This window comes from Vicugna pacos, unplaced genomic scaffold, assembly GCF_048564905.1.
Source record: "Vicugna pacos unplaced genomic scaffold, VicPac4 scaffold_21, whole genome shotgun sequence".
Classification (NCBI taxonomy): Eukaryota; Metazoa; Chordata; class Mammalia; order Artiodactyla; family Camelidae; genus Vicugna; species Vicugna pacos.
In genome coordinates, this window is record NW_027328742.1 from 16,033,920 (window position 1) to 16,059,423 (window position 25,504).

The 25,504-nt window shown below is 56.8% G+C and overlaps 2 long non-coding RNA genes and 1 other non-coding gene across 3 annotated transcripts; 2 read left to right on the plus strand and 1 right to left on the minus strand.

Annotated features, from left to right (window-relative positions):
• Positions 1-6,962: 6,962 nt before the first annotated feature.
• Positions 6,963-7,071, plus strand: LOC140694566 (U6 spliceosomal RNA). The gene has a single exon (XR_012070159.1). It is a non-coding gene; the product is annotated as a U6 spliceosomal RNA (small nuclear RNA).
• A 1,785-nt stretch (positions 7,072-8,856) lies between these two features.
• Positions 8,857-12,311, minus strand: LOC140694559 (uncharacterized). The gene is made up of 4 exons (XR_012070154.1): positions 12,212-12,311; positions 11,670-11,842; positions 11,441-11,504; positions 8,857-9,175 (listed from the first exon to the last, which is right to left on the minus strand). It is a non-coding gene; the product is annotated as an uncharacterized lncRNA (long non-coding RNA).
• LOC140694560 (uncharacterized) lies at positions 11,353-24,831 on the plus strand. Its single transcript, XR_012070155.1, has 3 exons — positions 11,353-11,531; positions 11,663-11,845; positions 24,561-24,831. It is a non-coding gene; the product is annotated as an uncharacterized lncRNA (long non-coding RNA).
• Positions 24,832-25,504: the final 673 nt, after the last annotated feature.

The following is a 25,504-nucleotide window of genomic DNA, read 5'->3' on the forward strand; positions in this document are numbered from 1 at the left end:
TGATACAGTTCTGACCACTCATGCCCCCCCTCCCCCCATTGATGCGGGTGTCGGGACCCAGGGGAGGCCACCCCAAACATGTGTGCGCCTCCGTGGCACACGGATAGGTTAGAAATGAGAGTGACCGAAGAAGCCGAGGGGCCAGCAGACGCAAGAGGGACCGGACCCTCAGACTCTTCTTTCTGTCTCCCTGGAAGCGGGAAATCAATCACTTCCGTGGAGGGCGCCCTCCCTGCATCTGGACTTAGGAAAACACCCTGATCACCCACTCAGAGCCTTCAGGCCCCGGAAGCCTAGAGAAACCGACCAACCTCGTGACTTCTTTCAGGGGCTTCCCCCCCAAAACCCAAACTCCGTCTCGATTCTTCACGGACGGGTCACCCAAAACCAAAGTCTCTCAGCCCGGTCCATTCCGCACAAAGGGCTGATTTCTTGTCCTAAAACGGAGAAAAGCTGCCTGCTTCGGGGCCTCATGAGTGCTTGAATGAAAGACAGGAGGTTCCCTGTCGCTCCTGCTCAACGATCCTTCTGGGGCCCATTTTTGGATCAGTCCAGCCCCGAGGACTCAAGATGTGTAGAGGGAGGGGACAACGTGCCCCTCCCGGAGACAGGACTATGTCTGCAACCAAGTTCCTCCCACTGGCCGTCCAGCTCCACTCTGGAGGACTGAATCCAGGTTCACCTCGTTTGGGTGTTTCGTTTTGTTTCGTTGTGTTTGTGTTTGTGTTTGTTTTTTGATTAATAGACTTTATTTCCTAGAGCAGTTTCAGGCTCACAGCAGAATTGAGCAGAAAGTACAGAGAGTTCTCACATAGCCCTCCCCACCCACACATATATCCTCCCCTCCCCTCAACATCCCTCATCAGGGTGGCCTCTTTGGTAAACCTGATGGTCCGACATGGGCACGTTATTATCAATCAAAGCCCATAGTTTACATGACGGTTCACTCTTGATGTCGTCCGTTCTATGGGTTTTGACAAATGTAGAATGACACGTAGCCACCACTATGGTATCCTACAGAATAAATTCATCGCCTTAAAAAATCCCTCACGCTGCATCTGTTCATTCCTCCTTCCCCCCCTCTCCCCAAAACCCCTGGATACCACGGTCTTTTGATTGTTTCTAGAGCTTTGCCTTTTCCAGGATGTCCTTTGGTTGGAATTGTCCAGTTGGTAACATTTTCAGACCGGTTTCTTTGATTTAGTAAGATGTCTTTTAAGTTTCTTCCATGTCTTTCATGGCTTGATAGCTAATTTCCTTGTCTTTCTTTCTTTTTTATTCATTTCTTTATTTTTTAATTTTCTACTGCCCGTATATTTTTCAGTTGACATATATGTACTGTTCATTGTTTCCAGGAAGGTTTAGCGCTTTAGCTTTTTAAACTTCCATAGTTATCCAAGGAATAAAGCCAACCGCAAAATAAGAATGAATTCAAAAAGATACATACACCCTGCTATTAACAGCAACATCATTTATAATTGCCAAGATACGGAAGCATCCTAAGTGCACGTCAATATTGGAATAGATAAAGAAGAGGGGGGACACACCCACACACCCACAGACACACATACTCACGCGTGCCCACACCCACCCACACACACACACACACACTCACACACGTAATGAAATACAATTCACCCTTAAGAAAGAGGGATATTTTGCCATTTGTGGCCCTTCCTTTCCTTTTTTTTGTTTTCCCCGCTCCACCTTAAAAACCAGAGTTTTATTACTGGGATAAACAATTCCTTTGCGTCATAAACAGTAAAATGCTTAGTAGTAAACTTATTCGAGGAGGTTATGTATACTCCAGAATCTGAAATGACACAAAGAAATGGAAAGCTGTCTTGTGCTCTTGCATTGGAAGAATCAATACGATCAAAATGGCCACGCTACCCAAAGCAATCCGCAGGTTCCATGCAACCCCTGTCAAAATACTCACGACATTCCTCACAGAACTAGAACAAACAATTTCAAAATTTATAAGGAACAACGGAAGACCCTAAACAGGCAAAGCAATCTTTCGTAGGTTTCCTCTCTCTCTCTTTCTCTCCCTCTCTCTCTCTCCCCTCCCTCCCTCCCTTTCTCTGTCATTTTTTGTTCTCTTTTCTTAGGGTTTGATGACTTGAGAGGATCCTTTAACATTCCTTGTAAAGCCGGCTTGATGGTGCTGAAATATTGTAGCTTTTGTTTATCTGTGATACTTTTGATTTCTCCCTCAAATCTGAACGAGAGCCATGCTGAATAGATTATTCTTGGCTGTCAGTTTTCCCCTTTAATCACTTTAAATATGTTGTGCCACCCACTTCTGGCCTGTAGAGTTTCTGCTGAAAAATCAGCTGATAACCTTACGGGAGTTCCCTTATATGTTATTTGTTGTTTTTCTCTCGCTCATTTTAATATTTTCTCCTTACCCTTAAATTTGGTCAATTTGATGACGATGTGCCTCGGTGTGTTCCTGTATGGTACTCTCTGCACTTCCACCTCATTTGGTTATTTAAAGGATCTTCAGTCTGTTCAATGCATAGGAGAGAACTTCCAAGTGTATTTCTTCTCAGTTTTATGAAACAAAGAAGGACCCAGAAAACTGGCAAAACATAAATGCTCTTCTATTGGGTTGAGCAAAGACAGGCCCTGTCCGAGGAGGGGGGCCGGTGCTGGAGGGTCGGGAGGGGGCGGTGGAGAGAAGGATATAGATCAGCGTTAGAGTGTCTGCTTAGCATGCATGATGTCCTGGGTTCAGTCCCCAGAACCACCATTAAAATAAATAAATAACCTAATCAAACCCATCCCTCTCCTCCCCCCCCCCCATAAAAAAGAAGGAGAAAAGAGTGAGAGACAGAGACAGAGACAGACCATCGGGAAAAGTAGATGCACGAATACTTCCAAGAAACAGGACAACATAAAGATAATGGAAGAAATGCTGAACAGCCACGGGTGGTTGGCACAGACCCATAGCTTCTAGGGTCGCTTAAGAAAAAGAATATGAGAATCATAGGGATCAGGAGATTGGGTCTGAATTTTGTGCCGTTTGACTTGTGTCAGTTACAAACGTCATGCACAAGGAAGATGACTGGCTACTTTATTGTCTGAAATGAGATACTTGAAAGTGAAAGGAGGTGCTATACAATCGTGCCTGGACTGGGATTTTTCTCAGGGAGCCCAAATCCTTTACAATATATATCATGTTTTCAAAAATGAATATCATTCCTGGACAACATTTAAGCAATTTTTTCTGTGTTATCAGTAAACATTTTATAAAAATCAGTAAAAGAAGGAAGAGGGAGAGAGAGAGAGCAGGAGTAACTATACGCGCGCGTGCGTGCATGTGTGTGAGTGTGTGTGTGCGCGCGTGCGCGCACGCGTGTGTGTTGAGGTGGGGGCCTAAAAGAGGATGAGGATTCTTTTCATCGAGGTCTGTTTGTACAGAATTCTCTCCTCCTTTGCTTTACACTGTGAAGGAAAAGCCCAGCTGGGATAACAAGCTAAGTCACTAATCTAACAAGTGTCGGATTCCTGATCTGAGGTCTGCTGGGCTAACTCGTAAATCTAAATTAATAAGTGTCGGTTTGCTGATTCCCTATTCATGCTTTGCTAGCCAGCTGGATTTTCAAAGAGACATATCTGGCCTTGAAATGTCGGTTTGCCGCCTCACTGCCTCTACTCTTGTGATAATGATGTTGCTAAAGCTATCGCGTGCCTATTGGCCGAATACCCCAAGCTTGTACTTAACCCTAGAAAACCTCACGTGCACGTCTTGGGGGTGCTCAGGGCTTAGGAGCAGAAGCCCCTCTGAGCCCGCCGGCGTAAGAAATCTGAGTACTCCAACCCTCCGAGTGGTGCTTGTTTCTTGGCTGGCCTGTCATTTCCAAAACAGCACCATTGACACTAAGAACGTCACTCTCGTTCCGGCATAAAGAAGACATCTGGGGAGGGTGGGGTCGGGGGTGGGGTGTAGATCTATGTTATGTCCTGATTCCAGGAAGAAAAGGGGCCAGGGTCAGCGTGCCCTTCTTTCTGGGAAATCTGTCTGTTCGCTTTCGGTGTTCGGCTGGTTCGGTTACTTCGGCTTTCTGTTTGGCTCCTTTCACATATCCAGTGGCTCAGAGCAGCATTCTGATTTTCTTTTCTCCTGGGCTTTGGCTTTTGATAGGTAGAGGGACAGGGCCCACGCAGGGGTGGGGGTGGGGGGGTCACTGTGCCAGAGAAAGGGAGGCGGCTATGGTGAAATCATCGAGCTGAGGGGATTTCTACGAGAGGGACTCTCCGAAGTGAATGGGGTCCAAGGAGATCAGCAGGGTTTCTGTGTGCTCGGTTGGTTTTGTTCGTGCGTGTGTTTGCTTTTTCTGGACGAGGCCAAAGAACTCCTCGGGTGGGGCTGTGAGTCCAAAGGGTCTGACAGGATGGGAGGATGCGGGGCGAGTCAGTCCATGTGCCCAGAGAGAGAGAGAGAATCTGTCATAGCTGAGACTCAGGCCTTTTTCAGACCTAGGCCCAGAGAGCAGTTCGGCTCCGAGCATTCACGGAGGAGTTCGCCGCCACCTCAGTCGTGTCCCCCACCCCCGGCCTCCCCCACGCCTCGGCCCCCGGTGAAGGAGGAATCATGAAGTGGCCGCACTTAGGCTAAGCCAATTTTTGGCTTTATGCTTACTGCTTGCTTTTAGAACTATCAGCAGACTCGACTGACCAGACACCACTCCCAGCCCCAGGCCCACTGTTCAAAGCAGCTAAAGTTGTCGATTCTAACTGTTTGATTTGACCTTCCTCCGATCGTTGAAATTGACAGTCATGTTTGGCGTCTGAGTCTTTCCCCAGGAAGGGAGTCACGGGAGGATAAGCTCAGGAGAACGACCAGCCCCCTCCCACCCCCACCCCCCCACCCCGAGTTCCTCCGTGGCGCTGCTGCTGCTGCCGGGTGAGTCTGACCAAATAAAGAAGGTCACGGGCTGATGACCTACTAGACCACCAGGAGGTCCCATGTTACCAGACACTCATCCAGATTTAAGAGGAAGTTTCATCAGAGACCCTTGTTGATCATGAGCACCTTTTATGCCCCAGCCTGTTGTGATTCCCTTTCATGCTCCAACCTGTTCGTCCACAGAAGCATGAAACCCCAACCCCAAGACGGGTTCACAGTTTGGAAGGCACTAGCCTGCTGTGAGTCCCCTTTGCCCAGCAAAGCAATCAAGCTGCCTCTTTTCTTCTAAACTCTAAGACCCTGCCTCTGGGTTATTTGGCTCGTCAGGGACGGGGTGGGGGAGGGCGATCTTTCGGCAACACCCGCAGAAGTTTCCCTGAGTGGCAGGAGCCAGCGTGGCCCTCAGGCCTCAGCCCCGCAGGCAGGCAGGCAGGCAGGCAGGCAGGCAGGCAGAGCTGGAGCGACCGATGGACCCGCCCCAGCCCGCGCAACCCCCACCCCCCGCCCCCGCTGCCGCCCAGGCCTCCTCCACCGATCGGTCCCAAATCGGGTCCTAAATCAACTGGACTGTCTCCTGGAAGCGGGGGCGGGGACGGTCAGGAGGATCCATTCGGCAGGGCCTCGTTCAATCGCTTCATTCAAATGCAGAAAGCTCTGTGCTCAGGTCCGAGCCTTTGACTTGGCCTCCGGCTCCTCTCCGTTGAACGGCTTTTGTTTTTTGGTTTCAATTTCCCCTTCCTTAGGCCACCCCGTCCCAACTGCACGGAGGGAGGCGGGAGGGAGGGGGAGAATCTCGCCTGGTCTCAGGCCAAAGGAGTTCCCTCCTTTTCCTGACCTGGGTAAACCCCACTAAACCGTTTGAGAATCATGGAAGGGCATGGAAGCAGACCTCTGACTTGATAGATTCCTCTGGGATGGGAGACTTAAAAAAAAAAATTCTTTTTCCCTTCTTCCAGGGAGGCAGAAAGGAGGGCCAGAGTGTACCTCTTGCCTCGGGCAGTTCTTTCTTTGTTTCTTTCTTTCTTTTGTTAAATCATTCTTTATTTTTTTTCTTTTTTTCCTTCCAGTTTTATTGAGACAGAGTTGACATACAGCAGTGTATACTTCGGGGGGGGGCGGGGAGAGGAATTCGATTTTATGCATTTATTTTTGACCGGAGGTACTGGGGATTAAACCCAGGACCTTGCTCTTGCTTGCTAAGCACACACTCTACCACTGACCTATACCCTCCCCCTTGGCCAGTTGTGAAGTCCCTTTCATTCAGCATAATCCATCGGGCACATTTTGGGGCAGCCTACTCTGGACCCCAACGTTTCCCTATTCTGTAACTTCCCTGGAAGTTTTACACATTAAAAGCTGGGCTGTTCACTGTGCGTGTGCGTGTGCGTCCGTGCGTGCATGCGTGCGTGCGTGCGGTCAGGGGGCAGGAGGGAGGGAATGGTTTCCTAGGGGGCCTGCGTTTCATGGACCCAGTTTCTTAGTTCTGAGAACAGGTCTGTTCAAGAAAACAGTTGTAGTATCTCGTCTCAGGAGGCGGTGGTGTCGATGGGCTTCTGAAGCTAGGCCTAGGGAGCAAGCAGTCAGGTATCGCCTAAGAGGCACTTGTGTGGACAACCAAAGTCCAGCACAAAGGTGAATCATCGGAGCAGATGAGAAACCAGAATCAGGGCCGGGAGTAGGGGGTCAGTCTGGTAGGAGATTTCCACACATCGGGGTCTTCGAAACGGCTCGAGCAGTTTGAAATGCCTCTGATGATGTCCTGGGGTGTTCGGCTCAACTCTCTGAGCGGCTCCCCCGAAAACAGGCCCGAGGATGGTTTCCACAGGAGCAGTTGTGGCCATTTCTCTGACGTTTACCTCCCGTTGTCCAGCTTCAGTCTGCAGGGCTTCAGGAGACGGAGCGTTTTCGTACTCAATGATGCCAAGACAAAAGGGTGAGAGAAAATGGGAAACGTTCGTGGAGAGGGTCCTAGGCAGATAGTGGAGGCAACTAGAAGTCCTTCAGTCTCCGGGCCGGCTTTCAGGTTGAGACAAAAACCCTAAGGAAAGCGCTTGCTGCCACAGCACATAGACTAACATGGGAACCATCAAGAGAAGATCAGCACGGCCCCTGAATGTGGACGACACACGCCCATACGTGAAGCGTTCCGTAGTTTTAGTGAAGTCAGTCACCCAGAGAAAGACAGATATCCTATGCCATCACTTCTAGGTGGGATCTGAAAGTAAGTCAAGACACCCATCCATACATAAATAACTCCATTTTAAAAAGACTCCAAGGAACCTATTTACAAAACAGAAACAGACTGGACTCGCAGACATGGAAAAGAAACCGATGGTTAACACAGGGGACAGGGTAGGGTGGAGGAACAGGGTAGGGTGGAGGGATAAATCAGGAGTTTGGGATTAGCAGCTATAAACCACCCTAGACAAACTAGGTACACAAGTAGGTCCTACTGTCTAGCACAGGGAACTACGTTCAATAGCTTATAATAACCTATCCTGAAAAATTATACGTGTGTGTGTGTGTGTGTGTGAATAAGTGAATCACTATGCCGTACGTCATAAATGAACACGACATTGTAAGTCAACTATACTTCCATTGACAGAGAGTTCCTACAATAAACAGGCAGACAGACCGACAGTCAGTCAGACAGACAGACACACACACACACACACACACACATTGTCTGTCTGTCTGTCTCTCTTCTAAGGGTGGAGAAGAGTTTGCTGAGCTATTTCGGGGGCCCTCTCATCCTAGTTCCTATCTCCAAGGTGGTTCAAAGTCCAAAAGGCGGTCAAGCACTTAGTCAGATAGGTCCCTCGTAAAGAATGCCTCCCACATCACGACGACAGACTTATTAGGCCAGCTGAGAAGCTCCTTCAGTTCTGCGCCCGTCTCGGCTCTAAGTTGATGTCAGTCCTCCAGGATCCAAGAAAGCCACGTTGGAAAACAAGTGGTGATTTTGATGGGACAGGAGATCAGTCATTTGGGGGGCGAAGGGTGGGGTAGGGAGAGATACCAGCCTGTCTGTCTGTTTTCATCCAGTGTGGGAGCCGTCCCTAAGAGATAACTCGAGAAGAGAGAAACGGGGAGTTGACAAAGAACACGTGCGGTGGCGTGCCCTCCCCCCACCCCAGGAGAAGGCCAAGCCAGAAGTCCCTCCGGATGGCGGGCTCCGGACTCCGGCTTCCAGGGGAAGCGACTTTTTTTCCTCCTCATTTCAGGCCCGGAAGAAGAGGGAGAGGCAGCGTGTCCTTCTCGGGCATCCGCTGTTTCTGAAGCACGCTTGTTGCCGAAAGATCGGGCCCCGTCCCCGACGAGCCCAAGAATCCAGAGGCGAGGTCTTGGAGCTTAGAAGCAAAGAGGCCATTTTATCGCTCTGCCGGGCAAAGGGGATTCACAGCAGGCTAGCGTCTTCAAAACTGTGTACCCACCTTGGGGATGGAGTGGGTGGGGTGGTTCTAGAGCCATAGCTCAAACAATCAAGCATCGATCGCCATCCACAGAATCGTTTTCTCAGCAGAAGACTCAGAATGGTGTCACGATGCCTCCCAGGTGACCCATTCTATAGAGGCTGGCGGTTAGATCTCGTTATCTCATAAGCACTCAAGGCGTGGCCTTCTTGGTCACTCAGGCTATTTTGTCAGGTCACTAGTCCCGTGACCGACCTCCTCCTCGGAGAAGGACTCAGAGACCCAGCACGATGATGACTTGCAATGACTGAAATACAGTAGAAACAGTAAGATCGATAGCTTCCAGTTTCAACAACGGGCCTGGAACCGTGAGCAGCAACCGGTCAGTCAGAACAGTTGATCGTTTCAAGGGTGAGCATAAGAAACCGAATGAAATCCCCCCCAAGCAAATGAATGAATGAATGAATGAATGAATGACCTAATGATCCTCCCCTCCCCTCCCCCGCCTAAAAAAGAAGAGGCAATCCGTTAGCCTAATTCCGGCCATTTTATTCATCCTCCTTCACCCTGAAGCCCCGATCAGCCACGTGCCACAGTGGTCTGTTTTCTGGTTTCCTTCACCACCCTAACCCCCACCAACGACCACCCCGCCAACATCCCCCCATGCTCAACCACGGCCCCAAGCGCGGGACTGGACGGGGGTGCAGGGGGCTGAGGGGGCGGCGATGGCGGCTTGAGGTGAGGGTGGGGAGTGTTCCGCCCAGATCGTATAGGAAGCTCAAACACAGCTGCAGTACGAGAAGAGATGGTAGATTTCTGTGAGTCCTCCCTCCTCTTAAAATCCTTCCTAAGGAGGAGACAGACAGAAAGAGAAACATCACCCTCACTCCCAAAGCCTCCTGCGCCCTCGATGCGCCCCAAAACAACAACAAGGAAAACGAAAACAAACACAACCACAAATAACTCGCTATCCCTGGGGAAGAAGGTTTCGAAGGCATGGGGATATCATTCTAAACTTCATTCCCTCTTCATCACATTTCATGGAAACCGATTGCGATCTATGAGGCCCTGTGAAGGTAGGGGTTGGGGGGTGTAGGGAGGAGGGAGGGAAGGGAAAGGGGGAGGGAGAGAGAGAGAGAGCGAGCAGAGGAGAGGAGGGATAAAAGGGGAGAGGACAGGAAAGGAGAGGAGGGAAAAGAGGGGAGGGAAGGGGAAGCGAGAGGAGGCGAGGGGAGAGGAGAGGAGTGGTGGGGAGGGGAGAAGAGAGGAGCGGAGGGGTGAGGGGGGAAGGGAAGGGAGAACAGGGAAGAGGAGAGGAGGGGAGAGGAGAGGAGAGACAAGGGAGACAGACAGACACGCATGCGCGGGCGCCCGCGCGCGCGCGCGCGCACACGCACACACACACAGACACACGCAGAATAGCGAAATGGAGAGAGAGGCAGAGAGAGACAGACAGACACGGATCTAGGTCAGGGAGACTACACATGGGTGTTCTTCTGAGTGATATTATGTGTTTTCTCAGTCGCCACCTTTGGAGATAAAAATCGCTCCCATAAGATGAAGGGAGTCCTTCTGCCACCGCCCCCGGCCCCGCCCTCCAGCACCGCTTGTGTTTGTCAGGGATTCCAAGCCAAAGCACGTGGAGGAGCGGGAGAGCTTCCTGGCGGCCCAAGGGGGAGGAAAGTCCGGCAGCATGAGAGAGGTGGTTGGCACGGGGAAGCTGGAGGCAGGCTGACGAGAAGATGGGTGAGGGGGCAGGGAGGAGGGTTTCCCAAGTTGGAGAGCCAAGACGAGGGACGGGAGCTGTCGGTGGTCGCGTTCTGACCCTGACCCCGACCCAGACTGGAGCGGATCCCTGAAAGGAGGCGGTTCGGGCTCTCCGGCCGAGAACGCCCCTCTCTTCCTCTTTGTGCAGAAACACCTTCCGCGGACCGAGAAAGTCCATCCTGAGACCCTCGTCGGAAGAGTCCTTTCCAGACCCATCTCGATCCTCCTGGGCCAAGGGGTCCAGGGGATGGGGCGGGGCCTCCATTCGCTCCGTCTTCCGTCCGTCCATCCACAAGATCTTGAACATCCATGTAGGATTCCGGACGGTAGCAGTTTTCCAGGATCCTCCAAATCCTTGTAAGTCCTCTCCTGGCAGATTCGACCCCTAGGTCGTACCGCGCAGCACAGGGCACTAGATTCAGTCCCTCGGGGCGAGGGTTCCTGAAAAAGACCAGGAAAAAGAAGAACACAGTCACTATGGTGTGCACCAGCCAGAAAGCAGCACAACCTCGTCACTCTTAACAGACTTGCCAAAGGCGGGGTGGGGAGAGAAAGTCATAGGATGGCTACCATCCCTTCCACCCCCACCCCACCGTCATCCCTGCTCCCCCTCCCCTCCCCCATTCCTCTCCCCTCCCCCCCATCGACACCCGCCTCCCGCTTGTACCCCACTCCTCTGAACCCAGCACCACCCACCTCGGCCTGGACGTGCTCAGCTCGGCTCGGCTCGGCCCGGCTCGGCCCGGCCCGGCCCGGCCGTCCGGTCGACTTCTTCGCAGGGTCTAAAATAGCGCCCGGCCGACAGGCAGGTGGCACACGGCACCCGGCAGGGGAGCGAGCGGGACGGTTCGGGATCTCTGGGCGGCGGGGACACGCGGCCGGACAACCAGGAGCACGGACGGCCTGGCGTGCGTTTCTCTGCTCCGGGGGGGGGGGGGCTCGACCAGGGACCGTGGTACGGGGAACGGGGACACACACACACGGCACACACACACAGACACACACACACACACACACACACACACACACACATCCCTTCACCCCCACCCCCACCTCTGACAGCTTTCGTTTGTTTTCGGCCGACCGTCCCTCGATGAGGGACGAGTGCCAGGGCTGGGGCTGGGGCTGGGGGGTGGGTTGGAGTTCCTCCCTCCACAACGACCCCACACGGGCCCTTTTCCGGTCACCCGAGTCCTCTTCCAAGTCAGACCACAGGCCTCCGTCAGCCGGCGCGAGCACTCGGGGAAAAAGTCGCCATCCTCATCGCTCCACTCCACCTCTACACGTGAAGAACAGTTCCCAGCCCACGCCACTCAACCCCACCCCACGCCCCGATGCCACCCACCGCAGTGTAGAGAAACGAGACGAATCCACAGACGTCCATCCATCCGATGAAGAAAAGGACGGCCCTATTCCAAGGAAGCATAGATATCTAGGTAGGAGATTCATCGAGTACTATGGAGGCGGTGGGAAGGGGGGGGGGGTTGCGGTGGGGAGGGCCTAGAGATCCAGCAGTAGAGCCCGTGCTTAGCATGCAAAAACTAAAGGCCCAGGGTTCAATCCCCAGCACCTACTCTTCAAAAATAACCCGAGGAGAAGCAAGACGGCGGAGTAGAAGGACGCTCGAAGCTCACCATCTCCCACCAACACACCAAAACTCACACCGACGGACCCACTCGGCCAATCAGAGCACCTGCGGAACTCCGACAGAACACCGCCCTCTTCGAAAGACAAAGACGCCCAAAATCTGGTAGGAGAAAAGGAGAAAAGAAAGAGTAAAAAGCAAAACAGTGCGGGAGGGACCGGTCCCGCGGGGAGGGAGCGGCAGAGGAGGAATAGGGCTCGTCGGAGAGGCCGGCGGGACGGAGGGGGCGCCCCCGAGCCTCAGATCTGCCCGGAGCACCCCTTGGCCGACCGATCCAAGTGAAACGGGCACAGCGGGTCCCCGCGATACGCAGCCCGAGTCGCAGGCCGGCAGCGGGGGGCCGGGACAGGCCGCACGAGCCGGGCGGAGGACCGTGCCGCGTGCGCCGTGGCCGGGAGGGGATACAGAGCAGAACAGCCCGCCCGCCCCCACCCCCCACCCCCACCCCCACCGCCACCGCCACCCCCGTACATGACGGGAAAAGAAAGGCAAAGCAACACGGCCGGTGTGCCCTGGGGGGAGGGGCGCCGTAGCCTCCGTCTCCTCAGACCCGCGGCGCCATCACCGGCGCTCCTCGCGAGAAGAGAGGCGGGGCGCAGCCACAGCCGCCGCAGCCTCCGGCGCGCAGCATGCGGGCGGGGGCGGGGCCGAGACTCGAATCCGCGCCCGGGGGCTGCGCAGCCTTCTAGGCAGGACTGAGACTCGTTTACAGCCCGAGGCACATAGGATATTTCTGCCCCGGTACCTCAGAGAACTCGCGCCACCAAGACTAAGAAGGAGCCGAGTTCTGGGACGCAGCAGGGGCGGGGCGGTTCCACGGTCTTCCCCGAGCCCACCTACGGAGAGGAGCGCCGCCGACCCGAGGCGGAGCACACAGCCCGCACAGAGCAGCGGAACGACCGGGGCCGGGAGAGGGCGGGCGGCCAGCCAGCCACCCTCCTTCCCGGCAGGAACGCAGCATCCGACCGCGGTGCCGGGAGGGGGCGCGACGTACTAGCCCACAGGCACCGAGAGCGGCACAGACCGAGGGCGCCGACGGAGGGCCTGCGGAAACAGCAAGCTGAGTTCACGGAAACAGGGCGACGACAGAAAGACTTCTCGGTGAAACCGTTAAGAGCGCACCGTCTCCAGGAGAACACGTCCTCCCGCCCCCCCTTTTTTTTTCCTTTTCCTTTCTCTTTTTTAATCTCTTTTCTATCGGTTTTACCTTCTGCTACCTTTTTAACCTTTACTTTTGAACAGTCGTATACGTTTACGGTTTTAATCCCTTTTAAATGTTTCATTGAAAATCTTTTTATTATTATTATTTTTAAACATCCACCCCCTTTCCTTTTTCGTTCTCTTGGTTTTGATCTCCTGTTAGTGATTATTCACAGGTTTCAGATATCGTTTCTCGATTTTTTTTCTCCATTTTATTAAGGTTACTAAAAGACGTCTCAACTCGATCGCTCTTCTGCTTCCACTTACTCTTCTATTATCGATTACACACTGTCTTCAAACCTTTTCTTTCTCCCTCCTTTTAAAACCCTGTGTTGTATCTCTTGTTCAAATCTGTTCTATTTCCGATTACCTTTTAAAAATTTACTTTTGAAACAATTGTGTTTTATTTTCTGATCTTTTCTAGTTTTTAAAGGCTTTTAGAAGACGTCTCAACTCGATCGCTCTTCTGCTTCCACTTGCTCTTCTACTATTGATTGTACACTGTTTTCAAACTTTTTTTCCTTCATTCTTTGAAAATCCGGCTCCCCCACCCCCCTCCCCCTCTCCCCCTCTGTCTCTGTCTCTGTCTCTGTCTCTATCTCTCCCCCTATCCCCCTCTCCGTCTCCCTCTCCCTCCCTCCCTCTCTCCCTCTCTCTGCCCCCCCCCCTTTTAAAGTTTTATTCCTGTATAGGCTTTAGATAAATACATAAACTCCCTAAGGACCACGATAGATAACTGATACTCCTTAAGCCGCAGGGCCAGAGAGATAGGAGCAGCATGAGGAAGCAGAGGAACCACTCCCAATGAAAAGAGCCAGAGGGGAATTTCCCTGAAAGCACGATCCACGAAATAGACACGGATGGCCTGCTAGATCAAGATTTCATAAAAGGAGTGATCCAAGTACCGAAGGAACTACAAGAGATAGTGTTTACATATATACTGTACGTCAAAAACGAAATCAAGGAGAACTGGTAAACTCATTGGCTGACATGAGGAGTGGTCTAAAGGCTGTCCAAAGGAGGCTAGATCACGCCGAGGAGCGAATAAGTGGCCTAGGAGACAGGACAACAGAAAGAACCCAATCAGAACAGCTGAGAGAAAAACAAAGAGCAACGAAAACAATCTTAGGGACCTACGGGACCATCGAAAGAAAGCGTGCCCATCTACGCACAATAGGGGTTCCAGAAGGGGAAGAAAGAAGCAAGGGGATCGAAAAGGTATTTGAAGAAAGCATGACTGAAAATTTCCCAACTCTAAAGAAGGAATCAGATAGCCAAGTCCAGGAGGCTCAGAGGGTGCCAAAACAGGAGGAACTCAAACAGACCCACACGGAGACATATCCTAATCAAGACGGCCAGAGTCAAGGATAAAGCAATGATCCTAAATGCCTTTAGGCAAGAGAAAAGCAAAGAGTGCGTTCCAAGGGAACCCCCATAAGCCTCTCAGCGGATTTCTCTACACAAACACGTCAGGCCAGAAGGGAGTGGCAAGAGCTATTGAAATTCTTAAAGGAAAAACAAAACAAAAAGATGCAGCCTAGGATACTCTATCCAGCAAAGCTATGCTTTAGAATAGAAGGAGAGGTAAAGAACTTCACAGACAAGCAAAAACTAAAAAGAGTTTAGCAACACTCAACCCATGCGAAAAGAAACATCAACAGGTCTACTCTAAATAGAGAAGCAGCAGGATGGTACAAAAATGAGACACTCATCCCCGGAAAGGTGATCACTACCGTTCATTCCAAACAGAATAAACACAAAATTGTAAAAGAAGACATCGAAATCATCAAGAGTGAGTGGCAGAGGGAAGCAAGGAAATATAGAGACTTTTTCCCCCCCTTCTCCTTCCTTTCTTCCTCTTTGAAACGTTTTGTTCACGGTAGGATGGGCTTGAGATTCCATTACTATCTGTTTCGTACAAACAGTTACAGTCCTAGGTGAAGAGATTTCCAAAAGCAAACGAACAAACTAACAAACAAAACAGAAACAGACCGACAGAATACAAACTTGAGGTTGTCAGGGGTAAGGGCGGTGGGACGGGACTGGGATTTCAACATGTAGACTAGATAAACACGATGGTACCGTGGAACACGGCGAAGTACAGACAGGCTCTCTCGGTGGCTCACAGCGAAAGAGAACGGGACAAGGAACATACGTGTGTGTTCATGTAGAAGTGAAAAAAAACCAAAAAACAAACAAAAAAAAAACCAAGCCTAATGACGCCTACCCGCCCGAAGAAAGTAAAGTCCATAGAGACGTACACGCATGCATTACACACATCACATACAGACAAAGACAGACAGACAGACAGACTTAAGCCAAGCATGCAAAATAAAAATCCCTCCATGACGTGAAGCAACCCATGTCCTCCAATAACCAAGGACGCCCGTTTGACTAGAGATCCTTGGGGCCGCAGGAGGCCAGGTAAGCCGCATAGGCACACGGAGCACAATCCCTCGGGCCGCGGGGAGCCGAGAGGCCCGCGACGGCTGGTCGACCTCGGTGTGGGCAAGAATCCGCTCGGGGATCCCCTGACGACACGGGGAGCGAGAGGGCCGCGACGTACGTTCATCCTCGTTGGCGGTATCCACTCGGAGATCCACCAGGGCCGAGGGGGCCGCGTAGCCCGCAGGACACAACGGGATCCACCGTGGTCGGGGGAGCGACTGGGACGCGAACCACATGGGACACTCAGGGATCCCCTCAGGGCCCGCTGGAGCCGTGTGGAGCCTCTGCTTCTGGTCGACCGCACGTCGACCCGGAAAAAGAAGGGGAAGCCGGCCTGCCTAGGGGCCGCGACCACCACAGAGGCCCGTGCGCCGGTGGGTCGCCTCGGGCCGGCGAGGTTTCACAACGGGGCGCAGCCGGCACCGACACGGCGCGTGCCGGCTCGGACACCCCACAGGCGCCCGGGGGTTCCCGCCTCCCGCAGGGACGCGTTGGGGGCGCGCCGAACACGCGGCCACCGACCGTCCGCCGGGCCAGGCCCCACCCGACGCCCGCGGCGGCGGCGAGCGACGTGGCGCGGTGCCCCGGCCCCGGGGAGGCGGAGTCTGGGGGACGACGAGGGACGGACCCCCCGAGTCCCCACGGGCCCGACCGCCCCGACCCCAAGGCGGACGGGCGACTCCCCCCTAAGGGTCTTTAAACCTCCGCGCCGGGACGCGCTAGGTACCTGGAGAGGGCGAGGCGGGCGAGTCGTGGACGGCAGGACCCCCCGGCCCCAACCGTCGGCCACCGCCCCGACGCCGACCGCCACACTCCGGCCAACGACACGGGGCCACACCGGGCACCGGCCGGACCCCGCCCCCCCACCGGGTCCCACACCGCCAACGCGTGCCGACGGCAACCTTACCCCGTTCCCCCCGCGTCCAGACAGACCGCCCGCCCTCCTTCCCACCTCCACCCCCAAACCCCAAGGCCCTGCAGGGCCACCAACCCGCACCCGCGTTCCGGGGTTCCCCTTCTCGCCACGGGGGACGAGGGGGGCCCACGATGCGACGCGGAGCACAACGGGCGGGGCGCCTTGGGCGTGTGGGGCGGGAAGCGAGAGGCGAGAGGCGTGAGCCGGCCGGCAGGCCCGGCCTGGGAAAAGAGGCCCGAAGCTCGCTCGGGTGGGGGGGAAGCCGAGAGGCACGTGGCAAGGCGGGGCGGCGGGATCGGAGGAGCAGAGGGCCGACGACGGCCCGTGGGGACCGGCCCAGGGCGAGCAGCCGGAGGCGGCCGCGGCCGCGGCCGCGAGGAGCGGCCGGCGCCGGAAAGACGAGGGCGCGGCGTGCGGAGGGGGGCTGGCACAGCCCACAGAGCCCTCGGACCCTCCTCTCGGCAAGTGGCGGGGAGGCCGGGCGGGGAGAGAAAGAGAGAGAGACACGGTCGCCGGAGGCGCCGCGGGCAGACGCGGCGTCGCCTCGGGACAGGAGGCCTTCCGGCCGAGACCACGGGTGGGGGGGCACGCGGTGCGCAGGAGGAGGAGGGGGCGGGCGGGGGGAGACGGGCGGGGAAGGGAGGCGAACGAGAGCCGCCCCACAAGCCGTCCCTTGCACGCCAACCCGCCACTGTTTCCCTCTCCCTCCCCTCCGGGACGACCGCCGGCCCGGCCCGGTCCGGACCGGCCAGGCCACCCGCCCGCCCGGGCAGGCGGGGCAGGCCCGCCCGCGGCACACCTCCGGCCGCCCTCTCCTCCCTCTCCCGTCCGTCCGTCCGACCGTCCCGCGCCGCACGGGTGGGAAAAGCGAGCGAGCGAGCGGGCGGGCGGGGCGGGCGAAGGCGCTGGCCAGGCGCCCTCGCTTCGCTTCGCGCCGCTCTGCTGCGCACGCGCGTTAATGATCCTTCCGCAGGCTCACCTAACGGAAACCTTGTTACGACTTTGACTTCCTCCCGATAGTCAAGTTCGACCGTCTTCTCGGCGCTCCGCCAGGGCCGTGGGCCCACCCCAGCGGGGCCGATCCGAGGGCCTCCCAAGGGCAGGGACTTCATCAACGCAAGCTTATGACCCGCACTTCCTGGGAATTCCTCGTTCCTGGGGAAGAGTTGCAATCCCCGACCCCCATCACGAATGGGGTTCAACGGGCTACCCGCGCCTGCCGGCGTAGGGTAGGCGCACGCTGAGCCAGTCAGTGTAGCGCGCGTGCAGCCCCGGACACCTAAGGGCATCACAGACCCGTTGTTGCTCAAGCTCGCCTGGCTGAACGCCACTTGTCCCTCTGAGAGGTTGGGGGACGCCGACCGCTCGGGGGTCGCGTACCGAGTTAGCATGCCAGAGTCTCGCTCGTTGTCGGAATTAACCGGACAAATCGCTCCACCGACTAAGAAGGGCCATGCACCGCCACCCACGGACTCGAGAAAGAGCCAGCAGTCTGTCAATCCTGTCCGTGTCCGGGCCGGGCGAGGGTTCCCGTGTTGAGTCCAATTAAGCCGCAGGCTCCACTCCTGCCGGTGCCCTTCCGTCAATTCCTTCAAGTGTCAGCTTTGCAACCATACTCCCCCCGCAACCCAAAGGCTTTGGTTTCCCGGAAGCTGCCCGGCGGGTCATGGGACTAACGCCGCCGCCTCGCCAGCCGGCATCGTTTATGGTCGGAACCACGACGGTATCCGACCGTCTTCGAACCTCCGGACTTTCGTTCTTGATTAACGAAAACATTCTTGGCAAATGCTTTCGCTCTGGTCCGTCTTGCGCCGGTCCAAGAATTTCACCTCTAGCGGCGCAATACGAATGCCCCCGGCCGTCCCTCTTAATCACGGCCTCAGTTCCGGAAACCAACAGAATAGAACCGCGGTCCTATTCCATTCTTCCTAGCTGCGGTATCCAGGCGGCTCGGGCCTGCTTTGAACACGCTCATTGTTTCCAAGTAAACGCTACGGGCCCCGCGGGACACTCGCCTAAGAGCATCGAGGGGGCGCCGGGAGGCAAGGGGCGGGGACGGCCGGCGGCTCGCCTCGCGGCGGAACGCCCGCCCGCCCGCCCGCTCGCTCCCTCCCAAGAGCCAACTCCGAGCTTTCCAGCCGCAGCAACTTTAGTATACGCTCTTGGAGCTGGAATTACCGCGGCTGCTGGCACCAGACTTGCCCTCCAACGGATGCTCGCCAAAGGATTTCCAGTGGACTCATTCCAATTACAGGGCCTCGAAAGAGTCCTGTAGGGTTTGCCGTCACTACCTCCCCGGGTCGGGAGTGGGTAATTGGCGCGCCTGCTGCCTTCCTTGGATGTGGTAGCCGTTTCTCAGGCTCCCTCTCCGGAATCGAACCCTGATTCCCCGTCACCCGTGGTCACCATGGTAGGCACGGCGACTACCATCCAAAGTTGATAGGGCAGACGTTCCAATGGGTCGTCGCCGCCACGGGGGGCGTGCGATCCATCGGCCCGAGGTTATCTAGAGTCACCAAAGCCGCCGGCGCCCGCCCCCCACCCCCGGTCCGGGGCCGGGGGGAGGCTGACCGGGTTGGTTTTGATCTGATAAATGCACGCATCCCCCCCGCGAAGGGGGTCAGCGCCCGTCGGCATGTATTAGCTCTAGAATTACCACAGTTAGCCAAGTAGGAGAGGAGCGAGCGACCAAAGGAACCATAACTGATTGAATGAGCCATTCGCAGTTTCACTGTACCGGCCTGTGCGTACTTAGACATGCATGGCTTCATCTTTGAGACAAGCATATATATGCTCCTTACTGGCAGGATCAACCAGGTAGGCGAGGTAGGCGAGACCGCGCGCGCACACACGCGCGCGCACGCCCCGGGGTGGGGGAGCGCGCGGCGCGGCGGGGCGGAAACGGGACCGTCCGTGCCGGACGCGGGGTGCGCGAGGCGCGAGCGGGGGCGCGGAGCGCGGCGCGAGGGGAGGTGGCGGAGGACGGAGCCGGCCCCGAAGGCCCCCCGAGCCGCCACCGCGGCGAGGGGGCCGACCGCCACGGGCCCGGGGACGCAGACAGCGCAAGGCCGCCGGCGCGGAGGGAAGCGTAACGCGCCGTGGCGCGGCCCCAAGGGACGGGCGGACGGGGGAGAGGACGGACGGACGGAGAGAGGACAGGACGAGGGAGGAAGCAGCGGCCCACGGCCGGCGCGCCCGCGGACGGGCGACGCCGCCTGGAAGCCGGCAAGCAGGAGAGGAGGGCCGTGGAGCCACCGCCAGGGGCCCGCGCCAGCAACGCAGACGCGAGTCGGCCGCCGGGGTGCGACACGGGGTCTCAGCGCCACAGGCCCTCCGGCACGGGGGCGGCCCCGCGGCACCCAAGGCGCCGACTGGCTCTCTCCTCGGCACCCCACGGCACCCTCACGGGGGCTCAGGGCCACCCTCGCCCGACACCGCAGAGCCTCAGAACGGCCCACCGCAAGGCTCTCCCGCCGCACGGGCCGGCGCTGCCCTGCCCCGACGCACACCCAAACGTTCGTGCCGTGCCGTGCTGAAGCACCCCGCCTACCCCGTCGGGTCCGACGACGCTTCACCCGGGGCCGCCTCCAGTGGAGGGACAGCACCCACACGCGGTGAGGCCACGTTCTGGTCCAGGGCGCGGGGTCGGCGGGGGAAGGCTCGGCGCGGGTGGCCATCGGTCCGGGCAGGGGAGGGCCGCCGACGACGGGGAGGGGCCGCTCGCGCGCAAGAGCGACGGACGCAGCAGGGGTGGGGGGTGTGGGCGGGCACCAGCCCAGGGAAGAGGAAATCCCGAGACACGACCGGGCCGCCGGGGAAACAACCGCAGGATCCCACCGCCCCCACACGTGGGGGCGGCCCCACGACGCCCAGGACGCCGGCCGGCCTCCGCCAACCCTCGGCGGTTCGTCCCACACCCCGGCCCCGCCGCCGGGACTCGCGCGCAGCAGGCTAACCCCCAACTCGAGAGGATAGCCCCTTCCGCTCGCTCACTCGTCCGTCTGTCTCGTCTGTCCGTCCACCACGCCACATCATCCAGCTTCGTCTGGCTCGCCCCCAGGCCTCGCGGCCCGGGGAAACGCTCCCGAGCGAGGCGGCCCGACCCGTAGCCCACGCATCGCCACCGGTGGCTGCGCCTCGGGACCAGAACAGGTGGGGTGGCTCCTCGCGGCGGGGAGACGGGGGGGGCACAGAGTCGGGGTGGACCGCCTTCCCCCTCCCCCACGGCACGCGCCGGTGAGGCAAAGGCCGCGCGCACACACGGCCCCGCGCCAGACGCCGGGCCCGTCCCGGCAGAACCCTCCCCCGACTCGGAGGGGGGAGGCGCGCGCCACAGCAGGCAGAGAGCAGCACACGGCCCCACCGCGGGGCCCGCGCAACCCACACGCCAAAGCGACGGGGCCCTGCCCACACGCTGTGGCAGTCACCCCCGTGGTGACTGCACGCTCTGGATGGAGGAGCGGCGGCTGGGGGTTGTCCGGTACCCCAAGGCTCCCCTCTCAGATCGCTAGAGAAGGCTTCCTCTCACCGAGGGCACATCGCCCCCTACCCAGCGTGCCCCCTTCAGGCCCACGGCAGTCCGCCAAGGTGGACGCCAGCGCTCGGCTGGGCGGGAGGGGTCTGCGGGAGGGGTAAGCGGTGGGCCGAAAAGCGAGCGTTCGCGGTCGGGACCGGGGAAAGCCCGTGCCGCCTCGCGAGGAGGCGCACCCAAGACCGCGTGGGGACGAGACACACGCGCGCCCACAACGGCCCATCACCCGGCCCCACCACGTTCGCTCCCACGCACGGGCGCGAACCCCGCAGAGGGGGACCCACCCGGCGTGCGCCCGGCCACATCAGTCCCCCACGGTACAGGGTGAGGGCGACGATCAGGAGGCGGCCCGGGCCCCACCGCGGGTGGGGAGCGGCCACGCCTCGCTTACCATCTCGACCCCTCCGCGCTCCTCAAGAGTCGCTCGGGACACACGACCACCACAGGGGTTACCCGAGAGGACTCGCTGGGGACCGGGAGCGATGCCACCGCTCGGCCTCGGGCACCTGAGGGACAACCTGGAGCGCTCCAGGGGCACCACAGAGGGCCAAGGCGAGACACACGCTCACACCCCGACCAGGGGATAACGTGGCGTGGCGGCGGGGCAGCCCTCCCCCACTGCGGGGGAGGGCCCCTCGCGAGACAAGACGCCGAGCAGGCCAGGAGGCGAGAGTGTCTGCCGCGTCACAAGACCCCGGCCCCGCCAACACCACAAGGCACGGGAGACCGAGGTCGGGCCGGAGTCCGCACCCCTTCCTTGCCCCGCCACCCACGGGCGGCGGAGGAGAGGCGAGGGGCCCGCAGGCAGAGCGAGAAGAAAGGCCACGTTTACCATGAACGTCCCGCCCCTCGTCTGGCGCGGCTTAGGCCCGGCCCGGGAGAGCATGACACCACCGCATCAGTCAGGTGAGCGAGCGAGCGAGCCATGGGGCAGGGAAGCCCCACAGGGGAGGGCGCGGCGAGGACAATCACCAGAGGGGGCCTGCTTCAGCCTCACCAGGCGCCACCCACTCCTCGGTCCTCTCCAAGGAGAGCGGCCAACGACCCCAGGCGGAGAATGCCTGACACGCGGCACGGAGCGTATGAGGGTGGGCTCGTGCCAGCCACCACCGGGTGCCTGCGACGGGGAGCACACAGGGTATAAAAGACCCACGTCGCCACCTCACCCCACCGCCCTCGGGCCACCGGAGTCCGGAGGCCGCACCACGGGCCACGTCAGCCGGACGCACACACGAGAGCCGGCGCGCAGGCCCGGGCGGGCGGCTCGAGTGTCAGAAGCAGAATCGGATGCTGCCAGGCCAGGCCTCACGCAGAGAAAAAGCCCAGAACCCCACACGCGTCCGGAGACCCAACAATCGGTGACAGACACCGAGGAAGACCGTGTCACCACCTATCTGCTGGCACAAAATGCCCGACACGACAGAAAAAATGACAGCGCCCGGAAACGGGTCGGGTCCACGATTTGCAGGGGGGGGCCCCGGATCTCGGTCCGGCCACCTGCCCCCAACCCTACCCCCATTAATGGCAGACCCGAAGCTCTCGGGGGCCATCTGATCGACCGTCGGGGGGGGTGGTAGGGGGAGGGGCGAGGGGAGGGGTTTAGGGGGAGGGGCGAGGGAGGGTTTAGGGGGAGGGGCGAGGGGAGGGGTTGAGGAGGAGGAGGAGGAAGAGGAGGAGGAGGAGGAGGAGGAGGAGGAGGAGGAGGAGGAGGAGGAGGAGGAGGAGGAGGAGCAGCAGTGGGAATGGGAAGGGACGAGAGGGAGACGGGATCGGGATCGGGCCGGGGACGCCCTGCCCGTTTCTCGCCCGCGTGGCCGGGGACTTGGGGAGATGCCACAGAGGCGCCTCCGACGAGAGGGCCCCCCCACGAGGGGCCGCTCCCGAGCACCGGGCCCCGGGCCCCGGGCCGGGGAAAGCCTGCCTCCCCCACATCCCTCGCAGGACGCCCCCGTGCCGGTCCCCGAGTCCGGATGAAGTCTCGGTCCCTCAAATGCCACCGGAACCCACGCGGGCAGGCTTACGGGCCGGGGGGCGCCCTCCCTGGCCTCCCGCGCCAACAGGGGCCGGCTCAGCCACGTCTCCGGATCCATCGGGACTCAGAAAACATTTCATCCAAGGAGGCGCCTCCGACGACCGACCGGGAACCCCAGCGCGCCAATCCCCGGCCTCACCGCACTGGGCCCGGGCCGCTCCTCGCCTCAGGAGCAGTCGTCCAAGGGACGCAGACGAGGGCCGGACCACCTAGCCGCCGGCGGCCCGGGCGCGGGACACCCTGTCCCTTTCCCCCGCGGCGGCATGGCGCAGGCCGCGTCCGATCGGCTCGGGTCGGTCCCCGCGGCTGGAGGGGCACAGGCGGATGCTGTTCGACCAGGCCAGGCCACACGGCTTCCCCCAACACACGAGATCCTGGGAGCGCGGAGACAGTCACCCCCTCATCGGCCTGCGAGTCCAATCTGTGCCGAGAGCAGGACGCGCCCGCGGCTCAGCGCCACGGGGACTGTCACCGCCGGTGTTTTGGAGGCCAGAAAAGACTGGGATAACATAAGCCAAAATATTGCAAGGTAAAGAAACACTGCCCACTAAGAATACTACACCTGTCCACAAAAGAAAAAAGAAAGAAAAAAGAAAAAGAGAGAAAAACTGCAAGACAAACAAAGTTCAAAAATGACAGCAGTAAGTCATTCTTGATCAAACATTATTTTAGCTGTAAATGGGCTAAACTCCCTAATAAAAAGATACATAGTGGCTGAACGGATTAAAAAGCCAAGATCCACCTATATGCTGTCTGCAAGAATTCATCTTAGATTTAAGGACACACATAGGCTGAAAGTAAAGTGAAGGTAAAAGATATTCCATGAAAATGGTGACCGAAACAAAGCAGGAGTGGCTATTATACTTGTCCCAGACAAATGTGACGTTTAGCCAAAAATGCGACAAAAAATGTGTTATGTAATTATAAACATGTCAGTTCACTAGGAAGTTATAACAATTGCAACTATTTATACACATCTAATAGCAGATCGTCTAAATATGTGACGCAAACATTGACAGACCTGAAAGGAGAAATTTAATGCAGTACAATAGTTAGCATCTCTCTATCTGATTATCAACAGCGGATAGCACATTGAGACAGAAATCAATAAACAACCACTGGACCTAAACAACACTTTAGACAAATGGACCTAACAGACATACACAGAACTTTTCATCCAGTTGCAGAATAATTCACACTCTTTTCAAGTGAAAACAAAACATTCTCCAGGATACATCACATGTTATGTCACAAATTGAAGAAGATTGACATCATACCAAGAATCTTTTGTTGCACCATGAAATGAAACTAGAAATCAATTACAGCACAAAATTAAAAAACTCCACAAATACGAGGAAACTAACTAACACAATCTCAAAAACCACTGGGTCAAAGGCAAAATCAAGAGAACTGCCGATTATAAAATTTGAATTTGAGAAGTCATAACTCACCTCTTCTCTCTAAGACTTTTAGATAAAACTAGACTCATCACAAAGCGGATGTCTGTTACTTAGGACTTATGAACTGTGACTAATGGCAAATGATACCTCTACATGGAACAGAACACCTCTCATGTGAAACATTTTACTAAGTGCTTAGGAGTATTGATTTTTAAACTGAGGTCATGTTTAAAGTGTTCTGTATAGAAATCAGTGAATTAATTGTCAATGTCTATTACTCACTTCAATCACAGAGAATTCAGATGCCCAGCCCTGCACATGACTGAAGAGGATTCACGCAGATCTTGGGGCTAGCAGGTGCAGATTCTCTAATAACTACACACCTCAGATGTCCATTACCAGACGTGTGGACAAAGTCAGCATCACAAGAGACAAGCACCACTCGGAGGGTTGGAATACTCAGATTTATTACACTGGCGGGCTCAGAGGGGCTTCTGCTCTGAAGCTCTGAGCACCTCCAAACCTTGTGCATTAGGTTTTGTAGAGTTAATTGCAAGCATGGGGCTATAGCCAGTAAGGTGTGAACAGCAAAAGCAGGGAATCAGTACACTGGAATTTATCTATTAGGAACAGATCATGCTACTTTTGGGAGCCCATGATTGGGTTAACAAATTGTAACAGACCCCAGCCATTCGTCTCCTTAAAGAAGAGCAAATGTGCTTAGTTGACTGCCTTGCAACCAGGCACCTGTGCATCCGCACGCCAGTCTCCTGGCCATAAAAAGCAGAGACAATGCCTTGCTTGCATAGTTGAGGTTTTAGATAGAACTCTGCTCATTGCAAAGCAACCACCCAGGCCCTCAGCTATAAACACTGGGTGTCTCTGCTGTTAGATAGTCTTCTTTGCCCAAAACAAGGAGCTGGCTGGGCTGGTGGTCTTTTCTAACATATCTATAGGGATATATCTTGTTCCCCTCTTCCCATGACTTCCCCGAAGATAAACAAAGCCTTTGTACTCACTGTGATTTCTACAATCTCAATCCCACCCTGTCTTTCCTTAAATTCCTGCATTCCATCACACAACTGTTAGTGATTTTTCCTTTGATTGTACACAATAAATGTGGGGGCATTTGAGAGGCTCGTGGAGTTGGCTCCCGACTCCCTCTCCCTCTCTTGACTTTTTCCACAGAGTCTTGAGTAATTCATTCCGTCTCAGTGGGACTTCTGCTGGCCAGAAC